Below are 11501 nucleotides of genomic sequence, written 5' to 3' on the forward strand. Positions count from 1 at the left end.
GTGTGATCTTAATTTTTTAAATATATATTTTATTTAAAATTTTTGATCAACATATGAACAAAACAAACAGTCAAGCTCAGACACGGGAAAGGAAAACAAAGAAAAACATACATATGATATCAACAATTGTTGTCGTGCTACCGTCCATATAGGGTGCTTATGTGCTTGTAAGAGATGCTGTGCGAGGCGTTTAATAGGAACCAGTCGGGCAAGTCACCCATTGCCTCCAAAGTCGTCGAGGTAGGCTAGAAACGAGTCCCAAATAGTTAGAAACTTTTTAAGTGAGTTGGTTCTCAGGGATCTGAGCCTCTCCATCCTTATAACAGAGATCATGTCCGTCAACCACAGTTATCGGCTTAACATAAGATCGGCACGCAAACAATTGCGTGACTTCTCCCGCATTATAAATTACAAATCTGCGGGAATTGACAAAAATATGCAAGATTCTCACAATCCCGCGCCGAATTTTAAGCCCTGGGTCTTTGATGGAAACTAGACCCTTCTCACTCCAGGCATGGTAGTTTTTGTCTAACCATGGAGCCAAAAAAGAGTGATTGAAACAAATTGGCGTGTGGACAGAAACATCTGGTAGACTCAAAATATTCCTAACTTGGTTTAGAATTCTGAGTTTCTCACAACAAAACTTGAATTTTGTAAAGTCCCAGGCTTCTCTAGCTTAGAAAATAACAAGGCTGGTAAAGAACAGTTGGCAACAGAGCTGGCCTCCATTCTCCGCCACAGAGGGGCCCCAACAGTTAAATTGCCAGGAGTACCTTGCCGCCAGAACATTAAAGCCCTAGCATTGGCAGCCCAGTAGTAATGCCTGAACACTGGTAAGGCCAGCCCTCCTACGGACTTGAATTTTCGATATTCTATGATTCTTATAATTCCAGATGTAAGACAGAATTATTGAGTCTAGTTCTTTGGAAAAAGTCGATGTAAGGAAAATGGGAAGGTTTTGACATAGAAACCTGGGAAGTGAAATCATCTTAGTTGAGTTTATACGGCCTGATCTTCAGTTTTTAATCTGAAAATTACAAAAGTCCCCAATGATTCATAAGAGGTCATGGGCCCTATCTTGGTACAGGCGAGTTTTGCACCCCCGCCAGGCAGCAGCTAAACGCATCCCCACCTCACGGGAGCATATTGTAATGATTTATACAGAAACATAACTGTTGTGTGGCCTGGCAATGCCTGGGTGTTACATCAATCAGATTCCCGTCTTGCAGTCCCTGTAATACAGTTTGCATGAGGCATGCTGTAATTCTCCCCATGCTTAATTTGGATAGGTGTAGGGCAGGCCTATTGACTGTATATCATTTATTATCCCTATCTCATAATGACACCAGCACATCATATACCTGTTAAAAACATCTGTGTTTTGATGCAATACGGGTTATTTTGTTGACTGGGGTGGGACAATAGAAACGTGTTTGCAGCGGGTAAACGGTGGAGACAAAAGAAAAGATTGGAGGATTTACAGTGGACTCAATTAAAACTTGGTGAAACATTGAGCTGCCGACTCGTGCCGAGGACAGAGAGAGATGGAGAGAGCTTGTGACAGATCGGCTGTGATGCCAACGACCCTCCGGGTTATGTGATAGCAGGTGAAGGTGAATAGCCTATTGCAAGTAGGCTACAATGTATAAGTTTTCTCAATTAATTTACCATAACCCCTCCTTGCGATGTGATAAAAGTTTCTCAGTGAATTATAGTTGATTGCCTCACCGAATAATCTGCTGGTTACCCAATTTTAGCAGCAGAATTTGATGTCCTGGCGTGGCACGTCCATGCGTAATGATGTTTCTGCGCTGCGCTCTGTAGCTATGGTGCGCTCAAGTGCAGCGAGTATTTTAGCGCCTAAGAGGTGCTTTTCAAAGCTCTTAGCGCAAAGTAATTGTGCGCTGCTGACGATAGGATAATGCCATCTATCCCCACATTTTTGCGCTGAAACACCTGTTTTGGCATGTGGCACGCCTATGTCCAGTACAATTATAACAGGCATGCGCGTGTGCCCGCCCCCAATTTGCATTGCGCCCGGCCTTAAATGCTAAATTACCGCTTTTGCAAAGATAGGGCCCCATGTTATTGCAGTTGGGTGCCCAGGGGTCCTCAGCATGAAGGGGCCCTCTTTTTTATTATTATCTTTTGGTCTGGCTCATGTCGAGCTCCACAGAATTATAATATAAATTTAAGACCAATCAGAATGAAATAAAAATAGTTTCCAAGAAGATTAAGTCTCATAATTGATTGTCATTGGATGGCTGCGGGCAAGTGCTGACTGGTGAGCCATTCATTTTTCCATAGACATTTTGTAAAATTCTTATAAAAAGTTTTACTTGCTCAAACAGAGCGATTCAGTTATACTTAGAATCAGAAGAGATCATATAACATTTCACTTGGACAAAAAAAAGTATATATATTTTTCTGAGTAAAATGTTATGAGGGGGGGTTAGGGGGGCCCCTGGGAGCTTCAGGTCCCAGGGGCCCCTGGGCATGCTAATTTGGCCTTGGGTTGACCCCACTGTCTCCAGACTCTCCACCCTAGAAATCGAGTGCGTGCAGTGTGCAAGATTTCTAGTTATAATAAATAAAATTACAGACAAACTAGAGACTGGGGCTTACTTATTTTCAAACTCGAACCTTCATTCTGATGTCTACCTGTAAAGTTTTGTGACTGCATCTTGCACGATTTTGACACTGTCGTGCTAACAAAATCTGTCCACAGACATAAACACCTAGCACTACTAGGTGAGTGTGTTTGTGGAGAGATTTTGTCAGTACAGCTACAGTAGTCAGTACTCAAAACCTCTTCTGTGATAGTTACATTTAGTTCTGTGGTGTCTCCAGGACCACATTGTAGTCCACCTTGCTGTCGCTGCTGATAAATATAGCCTACGTTAATAAATAATTAATACTAGTACTACTGCTACTACTACTACTAATATAATAATAATAGTAACACTATTATTATTATTATTATGATTAATATTGTGGTTGTTGTTGTTATAATACTAATAACAACAACAACAACAACAACAATAATAATAATTATTATTATTATTACAATGATGATGATGATTATTATCAACAATTTCTGTATATTATACACATATGGCTGTCTGAGTATGTTGTCATATTCTTTACAAATATTCATGTCACATAGCCAAATTTTTTACAACTATATTATGTTCCAGAACCACTGCAAGTTATATTCCAGGCTGAATAACAAAATCACACCTTGGTTAATAATTACAAATTGTATCTCAAATAACCTAGGCTACATGTATAATCCAATAGGCCAGTTTCAAATTTTCAGTTAATTACCTGGGTTATGTCTTCATTGCATTTCCCATGGCTTTGTGGTAAGGACAAAATATTGTCCAATAACGTTCACAGAATTTGCTCTTTTCTTCTACAGCAAAGCATCAATCCCTTCAGAAGAGAGTGGATTGCATGCATCTGTCCTCAAGTTCAAGCTCAAACTGGATTGTCCTGTCTTTTGCCCTTTTTGTTGCGAGTTTGTTAAGTTGTGTCTGCCTCTGGTCTGGGGAAGAGTTTTTTTTACTGAGATAAATGTGCATGTCTCCCTCCTGGACACTGGAGGAGGAGGGTGCCAAGGAAAGCTCAGCTTCTGTTAACTACAGCTACAGAGGGGAAGTGTTTTCTTTATGCTTGTTTTTACTCCATAGCAGTAGTGACATCATTTTTGGCCTCAATGGTGAGCCCAAAAAAGCCCTCATACCTGATTGCACACCATTACAGTTTTTTTCAGTGTCACTGGTTAAAACATACATTTATGTGCTTGCATTTTTACAAATATTGGAAAACGCCTCCTAAAGTGTTCTTGTTTGCTTTAATTGTAATTATCCACTCTATTTTGTCCACAGAAGCACATGTCAGCTGTTCAAGCTGCTTGCGGTCAAAGTCCATTGTCAGCAGTGTCTGGTACTGGATGTTCCCGCTGTTCAGTGGAAAAAGTATTTTCAAGAAATTGTTCCTTAGGTGATAGAACTAAAGCTAAGAAGAGATAGGAACTCAACACAATCTGTTACTTATTACAATGCTTCCACACATGCAGCTGCCACCTTACACGTAACCTCCACAACTATTTCTGGTGGCCGTGGTGGGTTCTTTCTATGAAACTGTTTGTACACATTATAAAACTAGGCATCTTGCGCGCTACGCATGCTCGATGACTAGGCCTAGGCTCGCCCGTAGCTCAGCCGCTCATTTCTTTCTTATGGCCTCAGACTGACATCTTATAGCCTCAGACCAACATAACATTGTCACTGATGTGGTAATTAGGGCAATCACCTATAATAAGAAAATCCGGCTCCATCACTGACGACATCATCACTGATGGCATCACTGATGACATCATCACTGAACTATAGCCTCAGCCTTAGGGCAATTAGGACAATTAATCTCCCCAAATTAAAAAATCCGGCTCTGTCAGGTCACTCGCACGGCTGCCCTTTACACACCCTGAAGGTTTCAGCCCGATCGCGCGTAAAACGGCATAGCTGTGGCTGAACACAGAACTTGAAACAAACAGTGGACATAGCCCACATACTCAATTTTATATATAGACAGACAGACAGATAGATAGATAGATAAATGTTATTACAATAAATCAGTCAAGTTCTTTAGGCAATTCAGTGGTAAAGATGTGCCAAATGCCAATGAGAAGATGTGTTTTTGCACAGCATTTTTATAACTTCAAGAACATCCAGAGGCTCAGTGTTTAGTGATCATATGCTAAAGGTTCTTGATGAGAACCAAGAAGATTGTCTGAAAATCCTAACTCTGCATAGTGCATGTTCCCTAACTGAATAATAGTATGAGAATGTTTATATGAGACTGTGCATGAAGATAACTGTAAATTCTTACCTACAATATTAGATGAGCTATGGCACTCGAGAGGGAAGAAATACACAATAGAGATGTTTGTTTTACATTTGTTATGGCCCATTGTAAAGGCTGCAGAGGCAACGTCTTTCCCCTGGACCGCAACACAAAAGCTGTTCCGACTTTTGTGCTTGTGCTCTCCTCTCCTACTGTAAAATGAGAGTATGTATATGTGAGTCTAATCACACAGCATCTAAAGTGGCTTCCAGTAAAGCACAATGTTTGATTTTTATTGTTCGGATCATAATAGCTACCACAGCCACTGGGTATGCGACGGCCAGACGTGTGTACCGCCCACTGAGCGCAAATACTCCAGTGGCCGCATTGTGCAGCAGGAATTCTCATTTGCAAACAACACACATGACATCAACACACAGGCTCAGTAAGGCTTTGAGATGTGCTGTGATAAACACACATGATATCAACACACAGGCTCAGTAAGGCTTTGAGATGTGCTGTGATAAACACACATGATATCAACACACAGGCTCAGTAAGGCTTTGAGATGTGCTGTGATAAACACACATGATATCAACACACAGGCTCAGTAAGGCTTTGAGATGTGCTGTGATAAACACACATGACATCAACACACAGGCTCAGTAAGGCTTTGAGATGTGCTGTGATAAACACACATGACATCAACACACAGGCTCAGTAAGGCTTTGAGATGTGCTGTGATAAAACACACATGACATCAACACACAGGCTCAGTAAGGCTTTGAGATGTGCTGTGATAAACACACATGATATCAACACACAGGCTCAGTAAGGCTTTGAGATGTGCTGTGATAAACACACATGATATCAACACACAGGCTCAGTAAGGCTTTGAGATGTGCTGTGATAAAACACACATGACATCAACACACAGGCTCAGTAAGGCTTTGAGATGTGCTGTGATAAACACACATGATATCAACACACAGGCTCAGTAAGGCTTTGAGATGTGCTGTGATAAACACGCATGACATCAACACACAGGCTCAGTAAGGCTTTGAGATGTGCTGTGATAAACACACATGACATCAATGTTGGGCAAGTTACTTTCAAAATGTAATATATTACATATTACTAGTTACTTTCATTTGAAAGTAATACGTTACTTTACAATATTACTGTCTGTGTAGAGTAACTCATTACTTATTACACTACTTTTGCATTACTTTGACCAAAACAACAGCAGCAGCAGAATGACATCGCTGCCCCGGAACATCCCAAAAAATTATTTCAACCGCCTATATGTGCTTTGATTTAATAAAATGTAACTAAATTTGTAACTTGAGTTACTTGACAAAGTAACTGGTATAATATTACTGAAATCCTATAATAAGTTATATTACTGAGTTACTGCTAAAAGTAATATATTACATGTAATATGTTACTTTTGTAATGAGTTACCCCCAACACTGCATGACATCAACACACAGGCTCAGTAAGGCTTTGAGATGTGCTGTGATAAACACACATGACATCAACACACAGGCTCAGTAAGGCTTTGAGATGTGCTGTGATAAACACACATGACATCAACACACAGGCTCAGTAAGGCCTTTAGATGTGCTGTGATAAACACACATGACATCAACACACAGGCTCAGTAAGGCCTTTAGGTGTGCTGTGATAAACACACATGACATCAACACACAGGCTCAGTAAGGCTTTGAGATGTGCTGTGATAAACACACATGACATCAACACACAGGCTCAGTAAGGCCTTTAGATGTGCTGTGATAAACACACATGACATCAACACACAGGCTCAGTAAGGCTTTGAGATGTGCTGTGATAAACACACATGACATCAACACACAGGCTCAGTAAGGCTTTGAGATGTGCTGTGATAAACACACATGACATCAACACACAGGCTCAGTAAGGCTTTGAGATGTGCTGTGATAAACACACATGATATCAACACACAGGCTCAGTAAGGCCTTGAGATGTGCTGTGATAAACACACATGACATCAACACACAGGCTCAGTAAGGCTTTGAGATGTGCTGTGATAAACACACATGACATCAACACACAGGCTCAGTAAGGCCTTAAGATGTGCTGTGATAAACACACATGATATCAACACACAGGCTCAGTAAGGCTTTGAGATGTGCTGTGATAAACACACATGACATCAACACACAGGCTCAGTAAGGCCTTAAGATGTGCTGTGATAAACACACATGATATCAACACACAGGCTCAGAAAGGCTTTGATATGTGCTGTGATAAACACACATGACATCAACACACAGGCTCAGTAAGGCTTTGAGATGTGCTGTGATAAACACACATGATATCAACACACAGGCTCAGTAAGGCTTTGAGATGTGCTGTGATAAACACACATGATATCAACACACAGGCTCAGTAAGGCTTTGAGATGTGCTGTGATAAACACACATGATATCAACACACAGGCTCAGTAAGGCCTTAAGATGTGCTGTGATAAACACACATGACATCACAGGCTCAGTAAGGCTTTGAGATGTGCTGTGATAAACACACATGATATCAACACACAGGCTCAGTAAGGCTTTGAGATGTGCTGTGATAAACACACATAACATCAACACACAGGCTCAGTAAGGCCTTCTAGATGTGGTGTGATAAACTCTGACCAACCTCAAGTCTCCATTCAAGAGGGATCAGACCAGCACACCACAACACTGAAAAGCTAAAACAATAAAAACAGAGAAACATTACAACACACCTCAAACAACTTCTAGGATCACCCTCACTTTCTCTTTATAAATTCATACACACAGAAAATATGTGCACATATACATGCATGCAAACACACACACACACACACACACACACACACACACACACACACACACGCACGCACGCACACGCACGTGTGCGCGGACACACACACACACACACACACACACACACACACACACACACACACACACACACACACACACACACAGAAGCACACAAAACCCATCAGGTAAGAAGAGAACATCTATCATGAGTCACTGACCCGTATTTGATGTCACTTCAGTTGTGTTGGTATGGAGAGGTGTGCCTAGAGGCCCACCATGAATTAGACTCTGCATTATGCAATGGGTCTTCGTTCTTGTTGTACTTGTTGTTAAATGCGCTGAGTAGTTGTACCCTGGTGTTTCAGCTCTTTAGCATTTTGCCAAAGAATGTTGCTAAGTAAAAGGAACTCCAAACCAACTTTTCCTCAGGCTGAGTTGAATGTTAAGCAGACTCAAATAAAGCAATTGGCTCCAGGGTAGGCCTACAACAAATTACGCAAAAGCAAACTCGGTGGTGTGAAAATTGCTTTTTCAACAGCACTGCTGAATTTATTTTCTAATCATTTGTTACATATCGTTATCAAATATAAATGATATATAATAAATCTTCCTTAACACACTTCAGAATGAATTCAAGTAAAGATGAAACCGCTCCGCTTTGTCTCTAAAATATGCCACCTAAAATGAATGATCCTGGGCTTTCCCAGGATATGTCATGGTAACAATAGTATCAAAGTGGTCAAGAGATAGGCTACAGTAAGATCCAATATGAGAGTCAAACAATAACATAATCTCACAAATGTTCCACCTTTAGTCTTTCATTTCCTTTCTGCCAAGAGTGCTTATAAATGAATGATGATAGGTCAGTAGCTGAGTTTATTATAAATGGGCCAAGAACACATTGTTAGAGAATCTGACCATCTCAGATCACATACATCAAATTTAATAAAATAAAATAAAATGAATACTGCATTTCATGTAAGCCTTTCTAAGAGTAAATTGTGCCAAAAAACACTTTGATTGTGAGTGTATGCAGACATGTACTAGTGAATTGTGTGTGCACACATATATAGGATATGTGTGTCCATGTCTGTGTGCGCTTGCATATTTGGTGGAGTCAGTAGGTCACCTGAACCCTGGTGAAATAAGCACTGCTAGTTGAAAGTTCAAACATTCAATATGCTGAAACAGTGTATACAAAGTGTTTTGAGAGACCTCGATCCTTGGAATGCACAAGAGGGATTTAACAACAAACTGAGTGCTTCATTGTTTGGTATGTGAAGGAGAGGGTGCAGTCACAGTTTTCTAAAGAAACAGAGGAAGAGGAAAGGTGACTGCAGCATGCCTGTTCCTACAGATTTATGAGCTACAAGGTTTTTTACTTTTCTACTTGAAAATGTTCAGGCAGTGACCATCAGCTCTTCATAACTGGACATGCTGTGAAGCTGTCATTTTTGCAAGGGAGTCTAAAGGCCTCTTTCCAGAGTGCTACAAGGGAGTCTAGTGGGGTAGTTTTGAATGGGTTGGATGAGAGGGGATGGCTTCCATACACACAATACACACATCTATTATACTGAATATATGAGCGAAAACAACAATTTGCTCTCCTTTTGAATTTAAACAAATTGCCCAGTAGACCCTCAGCAGTAGTCTGCTCCCTGCAAAGTGACTGATTATGGGCTGTGCGCGCATGCCTGATGTCCTGATAATGTCCCGGCAGACTGGCCCATGGCCAGCCATGGGCAAACTCACCCTGTCGTTTGATGTCTAGGGTTGGCTCCAGGCAGACCAAGCATTGTGTCCCAAACAATGAACCCCAGACCCAAACATATCCCTTTGGGGGCGTTTTCCTAGAATTCTATGGAGGAGACACCCTAGAGTCAGGAAACCTCGACCCAGCTTTTCCAAATTTAGCAACTCAAATGTCTCAAATGCTGCTGACTGGGCATCTGAGATTGTCTTTCTCCTTCATTAATGAATGAGGTAATAATGCATTTTGGTTGTTCATAAAACATCAGTCTGACACTCAGGTCCAGGGTGAAGGTCTTATCATATGATTCGGGAAGTGAATTGAAAGTCCATATCAAGAATGGAAAAATGTTTTCCTGAAATGGATTGTACACTGGACCTGCCTAATGCTGAAAACTGAAGTCCCTATTCTTCATGACAATCACAGTGATTCTCAACCTTTTTCATATCAAGGACACCTAAGTTTATACATTTAGGGCATGGACCCCCATCTGTCTTTCAGACCCAAATGTGAGAATATATTTTATTGTTAGATATGATTTTGTCCAGAATTCTATGACTATCTGTATATAGGCAGAGAGATAACAGTGAACCTATGATCAAAACAGTCATTCTTTGGGCATGCCGGTGGGCCGGCTCACCGAGTAGAGCGCATAGTCGCGTACCATAAAGGCTCAGTCCTTATCGCAGTGATCCAGGTTCAAATCTGGCCTGCGGTCATTTGCTGCATGTTCCCCCCCCCCCCCTGTCTCTGCCATGCCTTCCTGTCTCTCTCTCTCTCTCTCTCTCTCTCTCTCTCTCTCTCTCTCTGTGTGTGTGTGTGTGTGTGTGTGTGTGTGTGTGTGTGTGTGTGTGTGTGTGTGTGACCTGCTGGCTGCTCTGTGTAGTGCTATCACTGTCTGTGTGTGTGTGTGTGTGTGTGTGTGTGTGTGTGTGTGTGTGTGTGTGTGTGTGTGTGTGTCACCTGCTGGCTGCTCTGTGTAGTGCTATCACGAAATCTCTGTGTGTCACCTGCTGGCTGCTGTGTATAGTGCTATCACTGAATCACTGTCTGTCTGTCTGTCTGTCTGTCTGTCTGTCTTTCTTTCTTTCTTTATTGGTTTATTGTGACGGGACAATGCACATTAATGGACATGTTCAGAAATACAGAAGCCTCTATATACAAAAACATGTAAATATGCCGGAGTTAGCTAATGCTAATTTACATCCGTTGTCCCCAATAAATATCAAAACAGTCACTCATTTCATTCATTCAACGCACAGACTGAAATATACATGTAACGTGTCATCGCAAAAGATACCACAGCATTACAGACATCAAAATTACAGCAAAACACAGACAGGATGTACGCAACAAACTGATATACCTGTAGCGTGTCATCGCAAGAGATCTGTCTGTCTGTCTGTCTGTCTGTCAGTCAGTCACCTGCTGGCTTCTGTGTGTAGTGCTGCCATCACTAAATTACTGTGTGTGTGTGTGTGTGTGTGTGTGTGTGTGTGTGTGTGTGTGTGTGTGTGTGTGTGTGTGTGCCTCACACCTGCTGGATGCTGTGTATAGTGCTATCACTAAATGTGCGTGCGTGCGTGCGTGTGTGTGACCTGCTGGCTGTTGTGGGTAGTGCAATCAGTAATTTGGGGCCATTTAATCGGTCATAGTGACCTAATTAAAAAATCTGTCATTGTCACGTCTGCTTGGGACCTCTGCCAGTACCCGTGCCAAATATGAATGCTGTCAGGCCAACAATGTCAGAGGAAAATGAATCAGAGAGACATAGGCCTACATACATGATACATAGCTACATGATACATAGGTTTGCCATATGTTAGACATAGCTGTTAACTTTTGTAAATTAAATAATGGTGAAGTTGAACATTTAATTAATTTTCTGGGGACCCCCTGGAACCTCCTCAAGGACCTCTGGTCATCCCCGGAACCCACGTTGAGAGCCACTGAGCTATGTAATAATACATTTGATGCAATACCATAGTTTCCATCTTGGCAAGCACTTACCCTCCTTGAGTCGAAACTCCTGTGGTTCTGTAGCTGACCCTGCACTCTGACCTCTC

Source organism: Poromitra crassiceps (genome assembly GCF_964638095.1).
Source record: "Poromitra crassiceps genome assembly, chromosome: 1".
Lineage (NCBI taxonomy): Eukaryota > Metazoa > Chordata > Actinopteri > Beryciformes > Melamphaidae > Poromitra > Poromitra crassiceps.